We start from the raw sequence: 15,181 nt of genomic DNA on the forward strand, positions 1-15,181 counted from the left end.
CTGAGTATAATTTTAAGTATTGTCTAATAAAATATGTTTTTCCTGTACCTGTTACACCATAAACAATAGTATTTAATGGTGACTTTTCATATGCAAATCTAACTAGACTCCTATTCATAAATCCACCAAAGCTTTCCTCTAGTTTTGTATTTTTACTCGGTATTGAATCATATATTATAAAACAAAATATAATTAATAAAAATAAAATAAAAAATACACTACCAGTCTCCATTTTTATATATAAAATATAGACTTGATTTAGACTTAGACTTAGACTTATTAAATATATATATATAATATATATATATATATATATATATATATGTATATATATATATATATATATATATATATATATATATATGTATAATATATTATATATATATATATATATATATATATATATAAATGCTTATCCTAACTTTTGAGGAATTCAATAATAAATTTAATATTGATAATAGTGCTATGAGCGATATCAGAATAAGATATAGGAAAAGATATAAGTCTAACACCAATTGAAATAGTAATGAGAGATCAGACTCCAGATAACACAAGTGAATCTAACTTCAAGATTATTGTGAATCTACATCTAACTGATGGTACACATTGGGTTTTAGTTATAAGAAGAAAAGGTGGTCCTGTGTATTACTTTGATAGTTTTGGTGTAGAAACCCCACAATTATTCCTAGAAGATTATTTTGATCTAGGCTCTAATGAAAGAATACAAAAATATGATGAATCATATTGTGGGGTTTATTGTTTATACATGATCTATCTTATTGATAGAGGATTTAGAATTAAAAGTGCTTTGAATATTCTAGTTAATCAATGTAAATATCCAGTAATATATAATGAGTGTTTTTGTTAAGTTGCAATGTTAATGTTTATGTTAATGTTAATCAGGGAACCTGCTTCGCAGATGATCTACGAAGTAGCTTTGCTAATAATGTTAGTGATAATGTTAATGAAAATGTCATTGATAATGATAATGATAATGATAAAGATATTGTTAAAGATAATGATAATGCTAATGATAATGTTTATGATAATGATAATGTTTATGATCTACGAAGTAGCTTTGCCAATAATGTTAATGATAATGATAATGTTAAGGATAAAGATAATGATAATGTTAATGATAAGGATAATGTTAATGATAATGATAATGATAATGATAATGATAATGATAATGAAAATGATAATGTTGATAATAATGATAATGATAATGATAACGATAATGATAATGATAATGTTAATGATAATGATGATGATAATGATAATGATAATGATAATGATAATGATAATGATAATGATAATGATAATGATAATGATAATGATAATGATATTGATAATGATAATTTTATATATCTGTTGGATGAAAAACATGGTGAAACATCGGTGGAACCGGTTCCCGGATGGGCGAAGCCCCATCAGAAGGGTAAACCCAACAAAAAAGTATGTCCTACTAACCCTATCTCTATAAACATAAATGAAGATCTACAATCATGGCTAAATGATGATGATATAATTACTGAAGCTGAAATCCCAGATAACTTTAGATGTATAATATCTGGTCCTAGTGAATGCGGTAAGACATTCTTATTAAAAAAATTAATTTTGGCTATTATATATTTTGATAATCTATACATCATTGGACCTACTGGTTATCAATACAATGGATTAGAAAGAATTAACGATAAAGCAATTATAGAATTTATTAAAGATATAAAAGATTTACCATCTCCTGATAAACTACCCAAAGACTTAAAGAAACTAATGATATTCGATGATGTTAGAGCCAAAAAACCAGTTATTAATGATTACTTTTGTAGAGGTAGACATAATAATTGCAATATGATATATCTTAATCAAAACCTGTTCTCTCTGGATAGGCAGAGTGTTAGAGAGAACTGTAACCTATTTATTTTATTTGAACAGAAAGGTAAAGTCCGAGCATCGATATATCAAGATTTCTTTAATAATGTTGAACTTAGTTATAATGATTTTGCTAATATATGTAATAAGGTATGGAAAGAGCCTTATAATTACATTGTCATTGATATAACTAAAAATTAAAATATTAATGGTAAACTAAGAATTAATTGGGATCGGAGAGTTTTGTAGTTTAGTTTAAGTTTATATCTACACCAGATGGACATTTGGTCAGCTGACTACGTCAGATCAACGAAGTTGTTGCTGGTTACACCAGATGTAAAGTAAAACTTAATACATCAACATTAAAGTCTATAGGTCTTCCATGCTCATCTTTAATCTGAAATTCTATATATTCTATTCTATCTTTGGTTACATTTTGATACAAGATATTACTTGGTATAATATTTATCAAGTAACCTGGTGGTTCTGTTAGAGTAAAAGTATCTAGTATGTCTGTGTTATTCCCATTATCTTTAACACCAGATATCACATTACAATGAATGTTAATAGTACTAAAAACCATAATATCAACAATTTTCTGAGATGTATATTTACTTTTTTTATAAACTAATTTTCTAAATCCTAGTAATGGGGCTATTGAATTCTATGTCAAAATTAATTGCACCTTGTTTTATTTCCATTAAACTTTTCATTGTATTCTTATCAGGTTACATTATAACATTACCATTAGTTTCTTCTTTTATTAATTCTGCTATTTCAAATAATTCATTGGCACCTGGTATAACAGCTAAAATACGGGTATCTGACCATGTTTCACCTTGGGTATCATATAAGAATTGATTGTTCCTTCTATTCACATTAAGCACCGAACTATAAACAGATAATCTAATTAAACCTAATTTTGATGAGTTAAGTACAGGTTCACTAAAGTTAAACTTTTCTGTTGGCTTTATCATTCTAAAGTTAAGTGTATGTTCTTCTTTAGTTTTAGTTAAAGCTTCATGTATATTTTGTAGTTCCCTTAAGATTAGATTGTCTGTCGTTTTTTATCTAATAAAAATGGATTTTATTTTGGATACAACTTATGGTTATAATAATGATATACACAAAATTAAGACTATAAAATAAAAACCAAATAATCCTGCAACAATGAATACAATCAATACCAACATTAATATCATTCTCAATGGAGTAGAGAATCACTTAAATTTGCGTGATTCCTATCTAGAGATAGAGTTTGTTGTATCAGATGATGCTGGTGGTGTATTCGCTAATGATGCTAATATCAGATTAGTTAATTATGGTATGATGGCATTGTTTAGTTCAATTAAGCTTGAAACTAGTGATGGTAGGACTATTGAATATATAGATCATTGTCATCCTAATCTATTAATGTATAAGTTATTAACTAGTAATGGTGATGAAAATGAGAGTGGTTTTGTTAGAAATCACGGCAATAGAGATAGTCTACTTAAAGCTGACCATATGGCTGCACAACGAGGTCATATGTATATGATGATTAGGATGAGTGATCTATTTGGTTTTGTAAATGATTTAGAAAAGATTATATATGGTTTAGGTTTTAAACTAATTTTAAAAAGAAATAATAATGATAGAGCTCTACTTAGAGTTAATTCTAATCCTAGTGCAGTTGCTAATGATGGTAATATAGAAATTAGAGATATATCATGGTGTGTGCCTAGTATTCATCCTTATAATGATAATAGAATTATTGTGCAAAAGGGTTTAAGTAAAAAGAATAATGTAGACTTTAGCTATTAAGGGAGAAAGACATTTTATAAGAATGTACCCGATGCTACTAACTTCTTGTTTGATCTAGGTATGGAAAGTGGGATGGAAAGACCACAATATATAATAATTGGTTTTGAAAATAATAATGTTAATGAACAAACTCATGATGCAAGTACATTTGATATAATGAATGTTACTGATTATTATTGTAAATTGGTAGCGAGTTTTATCCTGAGGATAGAAGGAATATTAATTATGGTACCAATAATTATAATGAGGCTTTTAAAGAGATTTTTAGCGTTAATAAAGATTATACTGGGCTACCACATAAAATAAAACCATATATATATATTTATATATATATATATATATATATATATATATATATCATAGAACATTCAAAAGCAGTTATAGAATATATGTATTCGATACTAGATATCAAAGTGATCATATAGGTCCACAACCAATACAAGTTAATTTTAAATTTAGTGCTGCAGTTGCAGAAGTTATATGTCATGCATTTGTATTAACTAGAAAGGTTATGAGTGTGAATAGTGATGGTAATAAGATGGTTGATATAATCTCGTAGAGATTAATGACCGAAGGTCTATCATATCATAATTATAATTATAACTACTTCCTACTTGTCTTAACAAAACCCCTAGCATAAATAATATCTCGTTTCTTTTTATTCTCTAGAGATAAGCCTCCAGCTTCAAGCTTAATCTTAGCCTTGGGCCTATCCTTAGGCTTAGGTTTAGGCTTAATAACAACAAAGGGATTATACTTTTTAACTTCCATTATTTTTTTTATATAGAAATGAGTCTTTTAAAAAAGTTCAAGACTAATTCATATTGTGTTGGTGGTAGACATTATAATGGTACTAATAATATAAGTGGAGCTATCGCTTCAAAAGGTACTAAAATGTTAAGAGGATCCTACACTAAATGTAGAAGGAATAAATCAATGACACTACTGATGCAACAATAGAAGCTGAGGGATTGAAAGATTTCTTCAAAAGTGTTGGTAGAGCTGCGGTTAACTTCGGAACGAAAGTTGCTAATAATCCAGTATGAGCATTAGAAATAGCACGTAAAATAGGAAGTGCAGCTGCATCTAGAAACCCTAGAGCTGCTTTATCAGCCACACCTGCTGCAATTAATTTGCAACTACTGGTGAAGGTAAAAAGGTGGTACAAAAAGGAAGAGGGTTATACTTAGGTACTAAGAAGAGATAATTATTTGATTATAGTCATGATTAAATTTATGATAATGTTTATATTTATGTTTATGATTATGATTATATTATATTTTTGATTATGATTATGATTATGATTATGATTTAGATTATGATTATATTTATATTATGTTTAAGATTATCGATAAGTATTAATACTAATATTTTTTTTACTAAATACAATAATATAACTAAACACTAACAACTTTAGTTTAAAAAAACACTCAGCTTGTTTTTCTTGTTCTTCTTATAATTCTCATATACCTTAACTAATTCTTTATACTCATCATTATCTATTTTATTATCATTCATTGATTTAGTATATAGTCTTTTAAACTTGTCGCTAAACTGTTTACTCAAAATATACATTTGTGAATACTTTATAATTATATTTCTTATTTTAGTATTAATTGTTTTTGATAATGAACCACAAACAGTTGCTGTAGAAAAAGTTGTTGGTATAGAATAAGGTAATCCTATACCTGTTAATGCAATTGATGTTGTTGTTGCCGTTGTTGCTATAGATGATAATACTATTTCTGTTATCCCAGCTACGTTAATAGAATTTTTTTTATCTACTTAACTTCTTATTATAGTTTCAGTTAGTTAGTTTCAGTTTCATAATAATTTCTAATATCTTTTATAATGTTAATATTATTATTAAATTTATTATTAGCTAAGATCTTTTCATTTATCAATCTTTCTGATACTGATGACAAATCTGGATATAGTAATCTTTCACTTGGTGATGTTGGGTTAGTCATAGTTTTGGTTATTTTAATTAGTAAAAATTCTTTCTATTTCTTTCGTTATATCTTCTTGTTTAAATTCATAATGCTTCTCTAGTCTTTCTTGTTCTTTATTATCAACTAACGTACTTCGTAAAAGTATAGCAATTACATATTGTACTATTGTCCTTTTATTCTTTTTAAAGAACAAGGGATTTTTTAAGGGATTCCCTTAGAGAAGATATTACGTTTATCTGCATTTCTAACATAATCACCAACTTTAAGTTTAGGTTTAATATTCCTATAAATGAATGAGTAGTTAACCTTATCGGGATTATTAGAAGCATCAACAGGTGTCATGTTAATTATTGGATGAATGTTATTGTTATATGTTGCAACAGCATCATTTAACATATTTACCCAATTACCATCGCCATTGATGAACATAGGTTTATTTATTATGTGTAATAATGTTCTGTTGAGTCTCTCTATAAACACAGCCTTTAAATCGCTATATGTAATATATAGTTTTGTTTCATATTCTTTAAGTAAAGATTTAAAAGTTTTATTGTAAAACTCACTACCTCTATCTACCCATAACTTTTCTGGTTTTCCACTCTCACCTAATACTATTTTATAACCAGTAGTTATAGATAAACCAGATTTATTTCTCAATAGAATAGCCCATGCATATTTTGTGAATATATCTATAACAGTTAATATAAACTTATAATTATTATTGTATTTAGTTAGAGATGACTTATCAATTAAATCAGCTGACCAGGTTTCATCTTTATATAATGGTATTAATCTTTCTCTTCTAAACTTTGTTATTTGAGGACTGAATACTTCTTTAGCTAGTAATTGTTGTTTAGTTTTAATTGTGTCTTGTTTACTTCTGGATACAGTCATCTGCGAAGCGGGTTCCCTGATCTGTGAAACAGCTTCCCTGATAGCTTTGTTAATTTTTGTTTATTTACCATAGTTAAAAACAAAATTGTCTAGTTGCTCTTGATTAATAATATTCATAGATAATAGTTACTTAGATATATCTAGCATTTTGTCATATAATCCAGCATGACCAGCTTTTCTTTCTAGTATTAATAATTCTAGTCTTTCTATTAAACTATTTGGATATGCGAACAGACTCCATCTGTGGTTATCCAAAGAACTTTGTTCGTGGCAAGCCAATTTGCAAAACAACTTCGTTGAGCAGTTTCCCTGATCGGGAGTGCTATTTAATCCCCTACCGCATACATCATCTTCTACTCTATTATACGTTTTATTACTCTATATCTAGCACTTTTCTTATCCCCTTTTCCTAAATCATATCCAATACCAAATAAAAACCTCTTAATTTTGTTTTCATCTTCCTCGATTTCACCATATTTTATATTTGGGTTAGTAAGAAAGTTTATAAACACATCTGAAAATTCATATCGATTATCCTTAATTATTAATGCATTTTCTTGGTAAATTAGTTTAACACCATTCATTTCAAACTCAGCGATATCTAAATTTCCGAACTTTAACTTTAATTGAGGGTTAGATTGAATTGACATTAAATTAATAATTTGAGCTGTGTCTTTATCTACTAAAAGTCCTGGTTTATCTCGAGCTTCCTCTACAGCTTTGCCATTGGACTGCATTAAAGTTTCATTAAACTGGGAGCCAAGTTGCTGGATCATCTTAGTTTGTTTATCTAACTCTTGATTTTGCCAATCTATTGCCCTTAATGTTTGCTCACTTAATGCTAGATTGTGTACACTGTTCGCATTTAAACTTTTAGTTAAAGGATCAAATAACTCTTCTATTTCACCATAAAATTCTTGTTGTTTTATTTATCTTCTAATCTATTTCCTCTGTTTTGTTTTTCTAGATTAGTTAATTCTATAAGTGTTTCTACTTTAGTCATTTTTATATATATAAAAATATTATTCTATTATGTAGGTAGGTTATTATATAATCTAATAGCGGTTTCAATAAACTTTCCATCTTCTTTAATTGTTAATTCTTTAATATTATTTATCACCGGAGCTGGTTCCCAGATTAGTGCTTCTAATGATTCTTTACTTACATCTAACTCTAATTTTAGTAATAGCTCTAAAGTAGTATTATTAATCAGGGAGAGGCCTTCGACCTTGGTTCCCCAACCTGCTTGGCTTGCCACAGACGAAGTCTGTTCAGAGATTTTATTTACCAGATCTCTTTTGAATAGATACATGTTCTCATCTAGGGGATAGCTTTTTATATTATTTACATAAAATTTTTTATCATCAAAATTACCTAAACTTCTTTTACTTATCTTAATTGTGGCCATACAACTTCCTACTTTTTGAATCCCGATTTCCTCTACTACCCTTTCCTTATTATCTATTAGAGCACTATAATATTCTTCGTGCTTCCCATTACTTTCTTTCTTTATTCCTTTCTCTATTGCCCCATAGTTCCTTAAATTATATGTTTTGGGTTTTAATACCACGAATTCTTCTATAACTTTACTACCTAATTCGTGTATAAATTTGCCCGGTATCTTATTATTAGTTTTTATTGGTTTATCTAGATTACTCAGATCCATGTGCTCATTTTCGACATTGCCCTCGCTAAAACTTAACACGAAGCTATCCGTGTGCATGTAGTGTAACATTAGATCTATAAGCGAGGGATTTAATACATTATAAAAGAATTTATACATATGAAGCTTAGTGAGCTCTAGTACTGTGAATCCTAAATAAATCGGCTTATCATATTGTATTTCCTTTTTATAGAATTCTATTAGAGTATAGTTCTCATATCTAATTACATCTTTACATGTTGGTTTACTAAGAGCTTTAAGTATTTCCTAACCATCGGTTAGAATCTTAGCTTCTAGATACTTTAATGGATTCTCACAACTTTTACCAAAATTAATTATTCATTAACTCAAAATATCTTTCTCAGGCTCAGTTTTAGCTTCTGCTCTCAGTTTAGTATTAAGTTCAATGTAGTCTCTAATTATATATTCTTGTTTAAATTTAATTGTTCTATGTACTTTAGTAACCTTTATTCCCATCTTAACAACAAACTTTAACATCCAATAGTGTATTGGGTATTCATATTTATTATTCTGATCTAATATTAGTGTCTTGCTTTTTGATGAAGTTGGGGGTCTTTGTTTGCATCCCAGTTCATTATTCTCTACTTCTCTTCCATGGGGTAGTAGTTGGAAGTTTATAGTTCTCTCTTTACATTCATTAGTATATTATAAATCACAGATAAGCCAATAGCCATAATCACTATCATCTGAAGTATTTAATACTTCATCTAGAGTTGTATTTGAGTACTCAAAATCTTTATATGGTAGCTTTTGCATTAGAGCATAACCGTATAAGCTATTGGCATCGACGTACCAGATTGATCTTCGACTTTGACTTTGAATATAGCTTTCATTTTGACTTCTATTATATCTATCACCCATAACACCACATATGCCCCCTCTCATTGCACTAATGAAGTCCTTTAGTATTTGCTCATCTTGTATTGTGTCTAATTCAACGTTGCTTAGTTTTCGGAAACAATCGAAGCTGTAGCTTGGTAGACTAATATGATGTAGAGGATTGAGTTGATAGGTATTCATGTTTAGTTTAACAAGTTGATTGAAGCAATGTCCTAATATGAATATATCACTTTCAATATATTCTAATGTTAATTCTTTACCTGTTTTATTACTATTAGAATTATTAAAATCATCTACTTCATCTTGAGTTGGTAACTTGGTTGTTAGTGATGATCTAAAGTCTTGAATTGATAGATTGCCCAGTTTATTATTATAGCTATTCTCATCTTTAAAGTATTCATAAGGATATAATGTTTTTTTTTATGTTGTAAACCTTTGCCATTTTATCATGAGACATTGTCACGAAACTGTAACTATCTATAAACTTTAATATGCCTACTCTAAACATTCTAGCTTTGCCATTAGTACTAGGCAAGATCAATTCTTCTCCTGCTTTTATTCTGTTTAAATATCTTATTATATAATAGATTGAAGTCATAGCCTTTTCCATTATGAAATATTACTGGAATAAAGTTTTGATGTTTATAGTTTAAGTTACAAATATTACATGCTGGGCCTCTATATCTACCTGGTTGATGTCAGTGATCTCGAACTTTATTAACACAATTTTTATTACAACTGTGGCATATATCATTAGCATCATGATACAATTTATCTTCTTCTGTAAATATCATTGCTTTGTTTATCTTAATACTATGTTTTGTTTCTTTTTCTAATAAATCTCTAACATAATCTTTGATGCAAAGTATGATCTGTTATATACTTCATCTTTGCTAAGCACTTCTTCTTTGCTATGCCAACTATAGCCAATAGCAATAGGTACTTGTTCAGATATCTTATATGTATTGCTACTAATCTTTTCATCTGTTCCTTTCATGTAACATTCATTATCACTAAATATAACATTGTTCACTTCTTGTTGTCTGTGTTGATTCTTGAATTTAATTTGTTTTAACTTAGGGCAAACAATCTATGTTTTGATTTGGACACAGCATTCATGGGTTTCATATTTATGTTGAGAACTAAACCAATAGGTACAATTATCACAAAACCAGTACTTGGTATGTTTGGTGTTAGGTCTTTCTAGTAACACTTCTACATTTTTAATTAGGACACATCTTCCCAGATTAGGATCCTAACATTTTGTCTATCTTTTACAAAGTTAGAACATTTCTCTAAGCGTTCTACTTTGGCTATGTTACTATCTTGAGCAGGCTTGTAAAACCAAATATTGATATTAATTTTATTTTGGATTTTTGTTATATAATCATATGCAGTTTCATTATATTCCCAGTCATCGAATAGGTTTTTAATATACTTATTTTCTTTAGTTGCATGTTCAGTTACAGGATGCAATGCAGCTGTAATACATAATCGTAGACAGTTAAATTTATTACTTCTAGTATTTAAAATCGGTTTTGTTTTATCCTTTAGAACTGGTGGCAGTTCAGTATAAGATCCTAATGATGGTTTAGTCCTTTCTATATTTATTTGCATCTCTGTTATTCCAATAAACTCTTAATAGTAGCCGTAACCCTCATACGTTTCTCTAACATGATCAAGCCATTGGTTTAGATTCAGTCGATGATCTTTATCCATATATTCATTGGTTCTAAAATTTATATTAGTAGTCTTTTCTTCTTCTGAGTCTCTCTTCTTATATAAGCAATTGGCAGTAACTTTATATTTATATAATTTAAATGTTTTAAACTCGTCTAAAATGCAATCTACTGGTTCATTAATATCCTTGATAAAACTACCATTTGATTTAGTAATATTTAACTAGCTTTGATTAAAATTTGATATAATATTATAATTATTAGCAAAGCTTCTTCTTAGATCGATTAAGACAACGTTTTCTCTCCAGTGTTTGTTCATGTGAGTTTGTAGACCTATCTGATTTTTAAACTTATCGCCACAAACCCAGCATGGTTCAGTTTTAGTTTCAGTTTCAATTTCAGTTTAATAATATCCTTAGTTTTAATAATATCCTCAGTTTGGTCTTAGTTTTAATAATATAATCATCTTCATCCGAATTATACACCCTCTCCGAGATTTCTTCTTTTCTTCAGACTCAAACAATTTCTCCAATAGTTCCTTATGTTTGAGATCGTATGATTGATGCCTGTATGAACTCTTCTTTGATTCAATGGATAGATTACAGACGTCGCAGAAGTTTCTGACACTAGTATTAGTTGATTGAGACATGATGTACTTATTTAGAGAAATAATCAAAAAATAATTTTGCGAAATATAAAAATGAAATGCAATAATTGTATAAATAAACCTTGGAAAGAATATTGCAATAATTGTAAAGAATTAGAAAATTCTTGTTATGTATGTAAAAATGTGGTTAAAGTGAAAGATTATATAGAACAATTGGGATATCATTATTCTGATCCCGATCAATATCTAACATGTAGTATTTGTAATGTTTATAAACATATATCACTATATAGATTTAGAAATGGGAAATGTAGACTATGTATTTATCTTCATAGATATAGATATGGTCATACTAGAAATCTATTCAGAGGGCATGTTTATAAGTATAATAATCAAGAAGCTAACTCTTCTTCTTTTAATTTATCTGTCATGTAGTTTTTGGGTTTCATTGATATTTTAGATTTAGACCTTTTTTCTTAATTAATACCAGATTTAGAATAAATAAAGAGTAAAAATCACTCTTAGAGTAATTCATAAAATAATGATTGATTTTGTTTGATTTTTTGATTTTGATTGATTTTTGATTGAATATAGAGCTAATATATAGTAGTGAATAAAATGGGGGTATAAGCAAGTAGTAGGTATATAGAGTAGTGGGGAAAAAGGTGGTATTTAGTCATCTTCCGATTAGGAAGTGGCGGAATAGCACCTTTTTCCCACTGCTAATAGGTGACTATTGGCACAAAAAAGAGGCGAGTAAACAATTTAGTAAAAAAAAGAAAGATAAATTTGTTTTCCAATTCTAATATATGGACTTGAACATGTCATACGGTTTTTGCGGACCCTTAGATTTTTTCTGCCTGGACAAAATATTGCCATATAAGCATATATTACATAATCACGATTGAATTGTACTGAACTGATGCTAAGGTCGTTCTTTATCAAGTTTATACCCAACTATATATTCTAAGACGACGTCTCTCGAGTATGGAATTTTCTCATGGAAAATGCAAAAAAAATAGACAAAAATTTCGAAATCGTTTATACTGAATAAAGTGAGAACTATTTGAACCGATTTCTTTCAATTTTAATTTTTAATATAACGTTTCTGGAAATATATTGAGTTAATTAATTTACAAATATATTGACTTTTAATATAGTCAGCAACATTTGCTGATCACACGCAATTGTAATGATAATAAAAGATATACCAATAATATCTGGAATATTTATTTACAAGTTAAAATCACAAATCACTAACTAAGTTCGTGTTGTTCAATTAGCGATATGTATTCTTGTGTTTGCATTTCATAAATGCCGGAATTTCGGAATAGTCCATCAATTTTATTTAAGACCTCAATTGTCCAAGTTTTGTTTATTTTTGTTCCCACTTCATTCGCAATATCTGCTTTGTATTTTCTCTTGGTTTCTTTTCTGGTGCGCTCCTGGCTCAAAGCTGTGCAGACAGCTCGTTCTAGAATATTCTCATCTTGACCCAAATTCAAGAAATTCGCAACTCTCAGTAAATGCGCCAGTAAACTGAACTTCAAGTCTTCGTAAGAAATAAACAAAACTGGTTTCGTTAAGTTCGTAAAAATTCTAGTTTCCGCGAGCAGTCGAAACACTTGATGATTGAAATGATTGGTGAACTCAGATCTGTTTTTTGACATTGGCCTCTTGAGGAAATCTCTGACGTAAGTTGATGACTTTTGGAAGGCATTCAGTCTGTTAAATTCGGCAATGGCACTGCGCAGCGGGTTCCTTATTGTGACCAAGATCTTTTCCATCTTCTGGAAGTAACCCGCTAAAAAATGCATTTAAAAGAATGAAAACCCGCTCTTTCGCTAAAAGATACCAGTCAAAAACCTTTATATTATAAAGTAAGCAGTCATAACCCTTGAAAAGGGGGCCCATAGATCCAAGAAATGCAATTACCTAATTAATGCCTGTAGAACGGCCGATTCTTTCGATTTTCAACTTATTTTACGCGATAATCGTAAGTGATAAAAAACACTGGCGAAAAAAGAAATTATCTTTCGTTTTATGTTGTTACAAGAGTGTTTAAACTATTTGTTCCGATCCCAATTGAGGGGGGAGGAAATAATATACTCAAATGGGTTTTTTGTTCAGACAATTTTGGCCCATTGATATATTCATCGAAGAGAGTTGAGACTGGTAGCATTAAAAAGCTTGTCCAGCGTAGAAAATGGAATTAAAATTTTATTGGTTTTCGTTATTTTACAGGGAGTTATCGAGGTTTAAATTTTTTAGATAATTGGGTAAAATTCGTTGATTTTTTTCACAATTTTTGGAATTTTTGCCAACAATTTTGCCAATTGTTTTAAAATTTGTTAACATTTTTCAAGAAAATGAGGTTGAATATTTTTTTCAAGAAAAAAATATTGTTCGCTGTTTTTATTGAATTCTTTGTCAAAAATGCCGGCTAAATATTTCACACTCAAACAAGTACATAGGCAAACTCCACTAACACAGTTTTTATAGCCTCAAAAGGGGCCTATTCCTACTTCAACTTACGTTGAGAGTGCTCTGTAACTAACAGTTTGCCGGTTTTTGCCAATTTTATTCGTTGTTTATCAAAAACGCATCAATTATTATTGATTTCTTAAAAAACATAACATCTATATCTATGCTAATCAAAAATTTAAGTGCTCTTAATGAACGAACAGCGTTAGCAATTGACAGCGCTCGTTTTGGACCAATCTTGGACTCTTACAATCTAAAAAAAATTCGGATTGTAATCATTCGCTCTATTTTACTGAAAAAATTTGATCTTTTTTATATTGATTAAATAACAAAACATTTCAAATCAAAGCTCAGGAGTGTTAGGTCCAATTCGCTTCCTAAGAAGCTCCAAAATAATGCATCTAGTTACTTACTCTAGATCTTATGGTCGTTTTGACTTTTAAAATTATTTGATACTTGAACAAATAATGGCTTATTGAATTTTGCGTAACTTTTTCTTGAATTGTGAAATTGTAGCTTATTGTCAGCAAAGAAAGAATGGTTGTTCTTTCTACTGATTTAAAAGTATTCTCTATTGCGGTTTTACGCCTTAAGTTATCGATTTATGTTATTGATATTTTTGGATTTCACGTTTATTGAAAAAAACTTTGTGTTATTGGTCCATTTTTCACGTTGTGTAGTTTTGTCACATTATCAAGTTATTGACAGTTCATATATCTCAATTCTGCGTTCAAAAAAAGACACAATTGATAAAACTAAAATTCTTAAAGTTATAGATTATAATTTTTGCGGCTTTGACACCGCCTTCTCGAAGAATTTAATTGATTTTTTAATATAGTCTTTAACAGTCGTTTTTACTTTGTCTTTTTTGAAATTTCCTGCAAAATGACCCCTTTTCAATGGCTTTTCAAGGAAGAAAAGATGAGCCGATATTCCGATATTAGTAAATAAGTGATGTTTTTCATGACTAGGTAACAAAAGTTGTTTTCAAAGTGTTCGTTATGACTTTACTGGCTTTGAAACAAGTTTTTCACAAATAAAAGTAAATTAATTTTTGATTTTTGTCATATTCTACGTTTTTTTGTCGAAGTAAGATATTTTTTGATAATTGCAGGTCTCAAGGGCCTCTTTCAAAAAACAAACGAACCAATTTACTTTTTTCAATTTGCATTAACGGCTTTCATGTCTTTGCAAATTGTTTTTTTTTTCGAAAAAAAAACAAGTATCACTTAATTTCGCCTTATTTTTTTCTCTGTCTCCTTGTAACCTGGTTCCATTAATGAGACGTCACAGAATAAATTATCAGAGCACGAAGAAGGTGCAATCGAACGTATTTTGTGGGCTAAATATGGCTTTAGAGCTT

The 15,181-nt window shown here is 29.0% G+C and overlaps 1 protein-coding gene across 1 annotated transcript in view; it reads left to right on the top strand.

Moving 5' to 3' along the window:
* The first annotated feature begins 274 nt into the window (after positions 1-274).
* Positions 275-15,181, top strand: part of LOC142345588 (uncharacterized) — a 290,080-nt gene continuing 275,173 nt past the window's right edge. The window contains exon 1 of the mRNA XM_075397710.1: positions 275-285. The gene's annotated coding sequence lies outside the window, so the exon portion shown is untranslated. The remainder of the gene's footprint in view (positions 286-15,181) is intronic.

The sequence above is a fragment of the Convolutriloba macropyga genome, chromosome 9, assembly GCF_964194025.1.
Source record: "Convolutriloba macropyga chromosome 9, txConMacr16.3, whole genome shotgun sequence".
NCBI classification, from domain to species: domain Eukaryota; kingdom Metazoa; phylum Xenacoelomorpha; order Acoela; family Convolutidae; genus Convolutriloba; species Convolutriloba macropyga.